Below are 9,995 nucleotides of genomic sequence, written 5' to 3'. Positions count from 1 at the left end.
AGTACCAAAGATTATGCTAAGTTGTATATTCAGGAGTTGGTGAGATTGCATGGTGTGTCATTGTAAATTATTTTGGATTGTGGTACCAAATTCACTTCTCATTTTTAGAAATTATTTCAAAGGGGTCTCGATAGTAAGGTAAAGTTAATCACCGCATTCCATCCTCAAACCAATGGGCAAACCAAAAGGAAAATTTAAACACTAGAGGATATGTTAAGGACTTGTGTGTTAGAGTTCAAAGGGAGTTGGGATGATCATCTACCGCTCATCGAGTTTCCCTATAATAATAGCTACCACTCAAGTCTTGAGATGGAGTAGTTTGAGGATTTATATGAAAGGCGATGTAAGTCTCCAGTTGGTTGGTTCGGGTTAGGTGAGATTACCTTGTTGGTTACCGACTTAGTGCTTGATGCTTTGGAAAAGGTGAGAGTTATTAGATAAAGGTTGAAGATGGATCAAACTTATCAAAAGTCGTATTCTAATACTAGAAAGAGGGATCTCGAGTTTAATATCGATGATTCGGTATATTTGAAGGTTTCACCCATGAAGGGTGTAATTCAGTTTGGCAAGAAAGTGAAGTTGAGCTCTAAGTATGTAGGGCCTTTAAAAATCTTGAAACGTGTGGGCAAGGTGGCTAATGAGTTGGAGTTGCCTTTGGAGATGACTATGGTTCATCCGATGTTTCATGTGTCAATGTTGAGAAAATGTCTAGGTGATCCAAATTCCATTGTGCCTCTAGAAGTTGTGAATGTTGAAGAAAACATGACATATGAAGAAGTTCTTGTTGAAATTTTCGACCGGCGGGTTAAGAGATTGAGGAACAATGAAGTTGCATCTGTTAAATTCCTTTGGAGGAATCAACAAGTTGAAAGTTTTACAAGGGAGGCGAAAGCAGACAAGATGAAATGTTACCCTCACCTCTTCCATTCTACTCAAGCCTAAGGTACTAAGTCACTCATGCTAAAATGTTTAAAACTCCCATGTTTTAGTTCTCCTAAGTCCTCATATGCATGTATGGTCAAGAAGTTGAATTTTAAAGTCATGTTTTATGATAAATTTTAAAGATCTCATATTTATACATTTCATGTGTCATTGTATTCATGTTGGGTTGCTAGTACACATGCTATGTCCCCTTTTTATGCTAATGATTCCCATTCAAGGAAAAATATTCCTAAGGAGAAATATTGTAAGACCTCGAAAATTTCAAATGTCCTATAACAAGGAACAAGGAATGAAAATGCAGAAAAATAGCACTAGGTGTCGACCATAAAAGGACATCATAGGCTGTGGTATGCACCATGCCTCATGGTGAGCAATGTTGGTAGTGATTCAGAGGCTCAGACCTTTAGAGAAGGGATCACGATGAGGAACCACGGACTGTGGTGAGAACCACGGGTCTTCAAGCCCTTTATGGTGACCCATCCCCAAGGCCCTCAGAAAATATCTTAAGGCAAGGATCATGGACGACCACCATAAGCCATAAAGCCCTTCACGGACTGTGGTGTGTTCCCGTGATGGTCACCCAATAGGCCTTCTGCAGGACATATACCATGGCCATGTTTCATGGGCTATGATACCCTCAACAGACCATGAAGGTCTCTGTGAAGAATTATCAGAGACCCTCCCTGCAAACTCTAAAAAACTTTTCCTAAGTCAATCATCAAGGGACCCTACCATGGGCCGTGGTGAGCAACACAGACCGTGAAGGGTCCCCTGGAAGAAAATATAGTCAGATTTTTAAAAGGGATATTTCGGTATTTTTCCTGCATTTTAACACAAAGTGGAGTCGTTTAGAAGGTTGAATTCACCTATCTAAAAGACCCTAAGTCTTTCTACACATTCAAGCTCGCTCACATTCTAAGAACTTAAACCCTAACCTCCTAATTGCTCTCAAAGTCTCCTCCATCTTCAAGAAAGGTCCTAGGGTTTCACTCCAAGAAGATCAAACTTCTATTTCTTTTCAAGTTTTTCATTTAGGAAATTATTTCCCCAAGGTATGTAGGTCTGATCTATGGGTTGTTCCACCCATGGAGTCCAAATGTTTTCTCAATTTATTATTTAAATTTTAAATAATGAAATCTTATGGGTTTTTATATGATGGTTCCAAATGTATAGATGATGGTTTATTTGAAGATTATTTACCTATATTGATATATATATATATATATATATATGTATATATATATATATATATGTATATATATATGTATATATATATTGACTCTCAATTTCATGAAATGGGTGATTTGTCAAGTTCTTTATATGAAGGCATGAAAGTAGTTTCTAAGTGTATGTGATGGATTATTTTAAGATATTTTAATTGATGTATTTCCATCATTCTTATGCATTTTTACATTGTTTTAAATGTATTTGAAAGTTTAATGAAATTAACCCACCTAGATTCATTATGTTGAAATGAATTTGAGTTAAAAACTTTGACTCCAAATGAATGTTTTATGAAACCAAATATTTATGTTTATAGGGAGTCTAATGAAATGAAACAATAATTGAATGATGCTGAAAGGAATTCTTTATCAAAGAATGTACTCTATGTGCAAGGATAATCTCACATATTTGTATCAAATGAAAGGTTCTAATGAGCTATTCTACCGAATGATGATTTGATGTCTAAAGTTATATGAATTCTTATGTTATTATGATATTTATATCTTATTCCATGGGATTTTAGCTAGCAACAAATGTAGCATTTAGATGGGGACTCCACCTAAGGGGTCCTTAAGTAAAGTCTCAAGTTTATTAACTATGCGTCAACATAGAAGCCCTTGTAGGCTATTTAGGCTACTCGACCACAAATAGTCCTTAAAGTTAAAGTTAAATTTAAAGAAATGATTAAAGCTGATGGAGTTCTACCCGGCAAGTAGTCTCCCTATGCCAACATATGGGGTTATGTTAGATTCAATGTAATAGCTCGCATTGTCTTAAATGTCGGTTATGGTCATCTTCCTACAAAATAAATGTTTTAATATTATATATATGTATATATGATTTGTCATGCATGCATGCACTCATGTACTACGCTTATAAATGTCTCAATATCTTTTATTATATTTCATGCTTACATACTTAGTAAATTCAAAGTACTAATGCATACTCTTTGCCTATATGATATCACCATTTAGGGGCCAGCATTGCTCAACACTCTTCTCCACGTGGCTAGTTGATTACATTAAAGGCTACATAGTTGGTGAGTTCTCATATTTTGAGAACAACATCCCTTTTTCTTTTCTAGCTTATGACATGTGTAGACTCTTGGGTATCTTGTGGTACTTTTGATTTTACATTTGATATTGAGCTAGGGACACGTCTTAGCCCCCTCCAAGTCTAATGATAGTAGCGGTATTGTTGGACAAATAGATGATCTTTGATGTTTTGATTTTCCTTATGTTTCCTATGATAATGATATCCCCCTTAGTCCCATTACCCCTCTTATTTATGCTTGTTTGAATATCATTAACTATGAGAAGCTAAAAAAATACTAACAGGCTAAGATAAGGTACCTTCGGGTGTCTCATTTGTCATGTCACATCTAGACCCTAGGCTTGGGTCATTACAGGTGTACGTGATGCTTCACGAGTTTATCTTGGTTGTGTGATAATACAAAATAGTAAAGTGATAGCTCATGCTTCAAGGCAACTCAAGAAACATTAGAAGAATTAACCAACTCATGACTTAAAGTTGGCGATGGTGGTATTTTCTTTGAAGTTCTAGAGACACTATCTTTATTGTGTCCATTTGGATGTTTTGACTGATCATAAGAGTTTGCAATATGTGTTCACTAAAAAGTACTTGAACCTTCTACAAAGGAGATGACTTGAGTTGTTGAAGAATTATGACATGAATGTGCTATACCATCTAGGTAAGGAAAATGTGGTTATCAATGCTTTTAATAGATTGTCCATGAACAGTATTTCCTATGTTGAGGATGAGAATAAAGAGTTAGTTTGGGATGTTCATAGATTAGCCCAGTTGGTTATTCTATTGGTTGATTCCCAAGATAGTGGTGTTATTATCCAAAATAGTTCTGAATTATCTCTTGTGGAGGATGTAAAGGCAAAGCAATATTGTGATCCCGCTTTGGTTGAATTGAAGAAAGCAGTTGTCGAAAAATCCATTGATGTTTTCTCCCAAGGGGGAGGTGGTTTTTGAGATATCTAGGCCTATTGTGTGTTCCAAATGTTAATATCTTATAAGAAAAGATATTGTTCAAAGCTCATAGCTTATGGTATTCTATTTATTCAGGTTCTACAAAGATGTATCGAGATTTGAGGGAACTGTGTTGGTGGATTGGCAGGAAAAGAAATTGCAGAATTCACGGCTAAGTGCCATAATTGTCAATAAGTGAAAGTTGAGCATTAAAAATTGGGAGGTTTGGCTCAAGAAATTGAGATTCTTACTTGGAAGTGGGAAACCTTAAATATGGACTTCATTACATATTTTCCTCGTACTCGTAGGTAGTATAATTCCATTTAGGTGGTTGTTGACTGAATGACTAAGTTGACTCATTTTCTCCCAGTTAAGACTTCATATTCAACCGAGGACGGTTATACCCCATACCTTTGTGCTTCGAAACGTCTTCTTAAGCTTCTTGAAAGTCGTCCCGTGACCCAGATTATCTATAACATGATTAAATAACTCTAAGGAAGGGAGGACGTGACGCCCCTTAAGAGTGAAGGTTGGAAATAGGTCTATAAGGATTTGAAACAAGTTGGAGGCCATAATAACAAGTCATAGGACTCGACTTAGTTACGTAAGCTACCAACTTGTACGTATTATATAACTAAGCTATTGGAGTACATGTTGAGCTTACGTAGCAAGGATTACATAGGCTTCTAAAGTAAAACGAGATTACGAACCCACGGGAGAGGCGGAAGGAGGCGTAGCACCTACTCAAAAGCAAGCAGATGATGCACCTACTTTGACTAAGTAGGTGATGCACCTACTTGGACCAAGTAGGTGACACACCTACTTGGGGTGGATCTCATGTTGCCACATGGCAGCTTTGGATTGGTTGCATGAGTTGAGGTGGTGCCCTAGGAGGCTGCCATATGTCACCCCTAGGGGGATACCACGTGGAAACTTCTAAGGTGGTATATATATATAAGATGACTAAGAAGTCATTCTTCAGCCATTTTACACTTAGAATTAAAAGAGAACTTAGAGAGAAAGCTAGAGGCAGCCACGGTTTTGGCTAAGATTAAGGTGAATCCTATGACTTTCGTTCCGTGAATTAATTATTTAGGTTATACTACGATGATATACAGGGGATTAATAATGAAAAACTTCTATTTGGGGAAGCAAAACCGTGACACAAACAGCCCCAAACACTCCGCTAATTTTCAGCGCGCTAAGGAACTTTCGTGGCTAGTTTTGACAAGTTTTGAATAAGGTAATGTCTTTTCCTTCAATTTGGAGCTTTTGATGTTGTTATGGAGTGAATTATAAGTCTTTTAAGTGGCTGGAAATATGAAAAGTTCATAGGGATGCTTGATGTTCGAAATAAACTAAATTGGAGTTGCTATAGTTAAATTAAAGTCGAGTAGGGCGTTGCGCTTGTGGTGCTGCAGCTCTAGGTGGTGTGGTGATGTGTTACAGGGACTAGAAGTATTCTAAAAGAGGTATGGTATCTGCTGGTTACAGCCACACGACCCTCCATTGCGTACGATTAAAGATTTTATGAAATAAAGATTAAAAATCCTATTTTGGTATCGTAGTTTTAAGCGAGTTGTTTGGAGTTTGTTTTGTGTAATATCAAAGTGGTATAATTGTGTGCTGGCTTATTATTGTTGTTTTTGGTTGGATGTACTAATTTAATATGTGATTGGAAGTTCGGATAGGGCGAGTTATAGAGGAGATGCTGCCCGAATTCCGTTAACTTCTTAACTAGTTAATAGACTAGTCCAGAAAGGCGAATAAGGAGTTGGTTTCTATGGGTGCTTGGTTGTGGACTTAGAATCTGTAAAGTTAAAGGTTACTAATATTAGTATTACCTTCGTGTTAAATAGGTTCAGAGGACGACGAGATAAGTCGGGTTAAAAGCAATCGATAAGAGGTATGTAGAGCTATCCTTCTTTTCTTTTAGCATGTCTTAGGTATAAGTTATGAATGGTTTGTTTATGAAATGTGGGGATAATTTCAGGTGTAAATCATAGAATTTATTCACTTTGTGATGTTAAGACTCCTGTAATATTTGAGTTATTGCCTTTTAAGGTTTCTATACGATGAACAGTATTGTATGTAAAGCCTATCTTTCCTTTCTTTTGGGCATGTCTTAGATTTAAGTGACAAATGATATGTATATAAAGCTTGGATAAATTCTATTCATAAGCTCTGAACCTGATTCAAGATTCATAATTCGTGTTCACTTTTGAATGTTAAGACTCTTATAGTAGTGAAACTCCCATTTCTCAAGTCTTTTATATGCTGGAAAATAGTTTATGGAAAGTTATTATTCCTTTCTTTTGGCATGTCTTTAAGTTAAGTAATGAATGCTATAAGCTGAGGGTAAATCTACCCATAGATGCCAAGCACAATTCACAGCTCTTACGTACTCCTTGATGAAAGCACTCTTACAGTAATCGAACTAGGACTTCTCAAGCCTTCCATACGTTATAAAGGGATGGGTATGTGAAGCTACCCATTCTTCTCTTTTGGCATGACTTAGGTGTAAGTATTATGTATATGAAATTGGAAGTTATTCCACTCTTAAAACTCTGAGTGTGTGTTAAGGCTCTTGTTCACTTCTTCTTGATTATAACTCCTATAATAAGTTGAGTCATTAATTTTCAAGCCTCCCATATAACAGAAAGTGGTACATCTAAAGCTTGTCTATCCCTATTTCTAGAAAGACTGGAGTATAGGTACCATAGAACATGGTTTTAGAGATAGCTCCATTTATAGATTCTGGATGTAACTCACGACTTGTACCATATTTTAAATGCTAAGGGCCTTGAAGTAGTTGAATTACGACCCTTGAGCCTTGTATATGTTGAATAATGATTGGAGGTGTAAGCTATTATACCTAGAGACTCTTTGACACACCTTTTGATGATATTCGGGAAAAGTTTGTTATGCTACCAAGTTTTATATTCACGTATATGCTTTGTTATATTATATAGGGATCGGGCCGAATGTTCCTCGACACTAACGTGTCATATATATATTGATCGGGGCGTATGTTCCTCAGTACTAACGTGTTATATGTATAGGGATCGGGCCGTACGTTCCTCGGCACTAACCTGTTATATATATGGATCAAGCCGAATGCTCTTCAGCACTAACCTGATATATATGGATCAGATTGTACATTCCACAGTGCTAACAATATGCACATGCCTATCATGGTAGATGATGTATTTGTAAGACCGAGTCCCCAAACGGGCCGAATATGGTACGTGATAATCATATACTGGACTTTATTTTGTGAGGTGCAGGTACAATACCCTACTAAATGCTATACACGATTTCCTACATCCCTGTTTCAGTTGTTATCTCAGTTATGTTATGCTTATATACTCAGTATATGTATCGTACTGACCCCTTTTCTTTGGGGGGCTGCGTTTCATGCCTGCAGGTACATGTACATGTGTTGGGGATCTGTCAGCTTAGGATTTTCACTCAGCTATATTAGAAGTGCTCCACCATTTCGGAGCCTAGCTTTTGATGCTGATCTTTTAAAGTACATATTAGTATATTGAGCGGTACGGCGGAGGCCTTGTCCCACCTTATGATACTGTTACTATTCTTAGAGGTCTGTAGACATATGTAAGTTGGTTATTTATGAGTTTATTTTAGTTGTACCTATATGGCGTGTTGTAAATATTTTTATGTTATGACAGTCTTATCGGTTTACATGCTCTTTCATAATACGATATGAATAAATGAGGCTATATGAATATGATAAAGTTTTAACCCATTGAGGTTTTTGTGATAGTATCACATTATACATAGTCCAGTTTGACTATAGTTGATAGGTAGGTACACGGGGGTCCAAGTCAGAACCCAGTCACGGCCTACAGGGTTGGGTCATGACAGAAATGGTATCAGAGCAGTTCGTCCTTGGAGTGTCTACAGACCATGTCTAGTAGAGTCTTGATTATCGATGTGTTGCGCGCTACATCTATAAATAGGAGGCTACAGAATATTTATGAACTTTCCTTTCTTTCATATCTAAGGTCGTGTGATAGAGCCGAGTCATAGGAAGTGGAATTCCATATACTAACCTCTGATTTTAGATAAAAGACAACATTGATAGAAGAAAATGACTGACAATATAGGAAGTTACAAAGAATGTAGGTAAGCCAAAGCATGAGAGAGGTGTGCTAGATAAGGTATGGAAATATGATTGATATGTAAAGTTGAAAATTGAAAGGAAAAGTAGACGAAAAGACTAATAGGCGTAGTTTGAGTTGGACATGTGAGGTAAGTCCATCATTTTATACTATTGTTGATATTGGGTGCCCTGTGAGGCTGCGATATAATGTGATATGATACGTATATATGTATCTTTATGCGCACTGGCCTTGTGAGGCACTGTTGGTATTTTTTGCGTGTAAGTTTGAGATAGTAAAAAATATAGAGGAAACTCTACCCAATTTTTTAAAGAAATGGAAAGAGAATGGGATACAGGGTTGTAGTATGTCTTTAAAGGTCGTGCCCACAATAATGATGTAATTTGGATAAACCATGAGTATGACTGACCTCGAGAAATAAGTTAATTATTGAATTGATGGCAATAGAAACTAGGAGGTCGATATTGATATGGTAAACCAAAGTTGGAAAAGACTTGTGACCCTAAGAAGATGATTTAAGGTAGACTGATAGATTTGGATAGAACGATATATTAAGGTACCGACTGAATTGATATTGTGATATATATGTAACAAAAAAGGAAAGGATGAGAAATCTCCTCTATAGTGAAATAGAAGAAAACTTGAGGGTATGTAAGAGAAGCGAAAGCAAGTGTGACAAACTACACTGTGAGTGTGTGCCGGTATAGTGCAATAAGTAAAGCAGAATAAGTTAAGTGGAAGACAGAAAAGCAAATAGAGAATGAATAAGAAAGACTTACAGAGATTTATAGGGAATGTTCAGAATAAAAGGTCAAGTAGTATCCACTAGAATAAGGCTATTACTATGACAAATATTGAAACATGGATCATCAAAGTATAAGTGCTCCCGAGTGGAGAATTATAACCAATTATGAGCACAAGCTAATTACTGATCGGGATGAATGGAATGTGGCTTTGGATACACTTCTACATTAAGGATATTACTTGAGTACCAGTGTTCAAGACTGGAGTTGGTACTGTAAATCGAGGGTTCTAAGCACCTCATGATTGTATTAAGGTTTCGTACATGGGTGACCCAAAGTATAGGGGATGTAAAGGAAGATATGGAAATAACGCAGTATACTAAATTGGTTAGAAAGGATTCCTATATATTTGGAAAGTTACAAATAAACAGACAATGACATGGATACACCCTAAAGGGGGAAGTAGACAAGAGAAATACAAGCATAAGAGAAAATCAACTGACGCTATCATGTGTAAATGGGAACGCTTAAACTTCAAACAATAACCCATAAGGGATGGATGCGATCATACCAGCATTAACGCACCGGATCCCATCAGAACTTCGAAGTGAAGCATGCTTGATTGAGAGTAGTACTAGGATGGGTAATCCCCTAGGAAGCCCTATGCAGCTGTAATAGGAGATGATATAGATGTATGTATACGTTGTCCTTGCATGGCATTATTGGTATAAAGAAGTATTATGGATATGTGACTCCACCATGAAAGATGATAAGACCTTTTGAGATAGGTGATGTAGCTTTATAAAACAACTGATGCAAACTACAAATGGCGGTATGCCAAGAGTAAAACCAGGTGATTACTCGATAAAAGAAGTCGGTAGTAGCCATGTAACTTCTATATTCGAATACATTAAGGGAAGGTATAAGATGATTTGAAGAAAAA

General features: G+C 36.7%; 1 pseudogene; it reads left to right on the top strand.

The window, feature by feature from the left end:
- Nucleotides 1–9,609: 9,609 nt before the first annotated feature.
- On the top strand, nt 9,610–9,724 carry LOC129904249 (5S ribosomal RNA; annotated as a pseudogene).
- The last annotated feature ends 271 nt before the right edge of the window (nt 9,725–9,995 follow it).

Source organism: Solanum dulcamara, chromosome 1, assembly GCF_947179165.1.
Source record: "Solanum dulcamara chromosome 1, daSolDulc1.2, whole genome shotgun sequence".
NCBI classification, from domain to species: Eukaryota; Viridiplantae; Streptophyta; class Magnoliopsida; order Solanales; family Solanaceae; genus Solanum; species Solanum dulcamara.
Note: the sequence above shows the minus strand (reverse complement) of the source record. Positions and strands in the feature narration are given on the sequence as shown.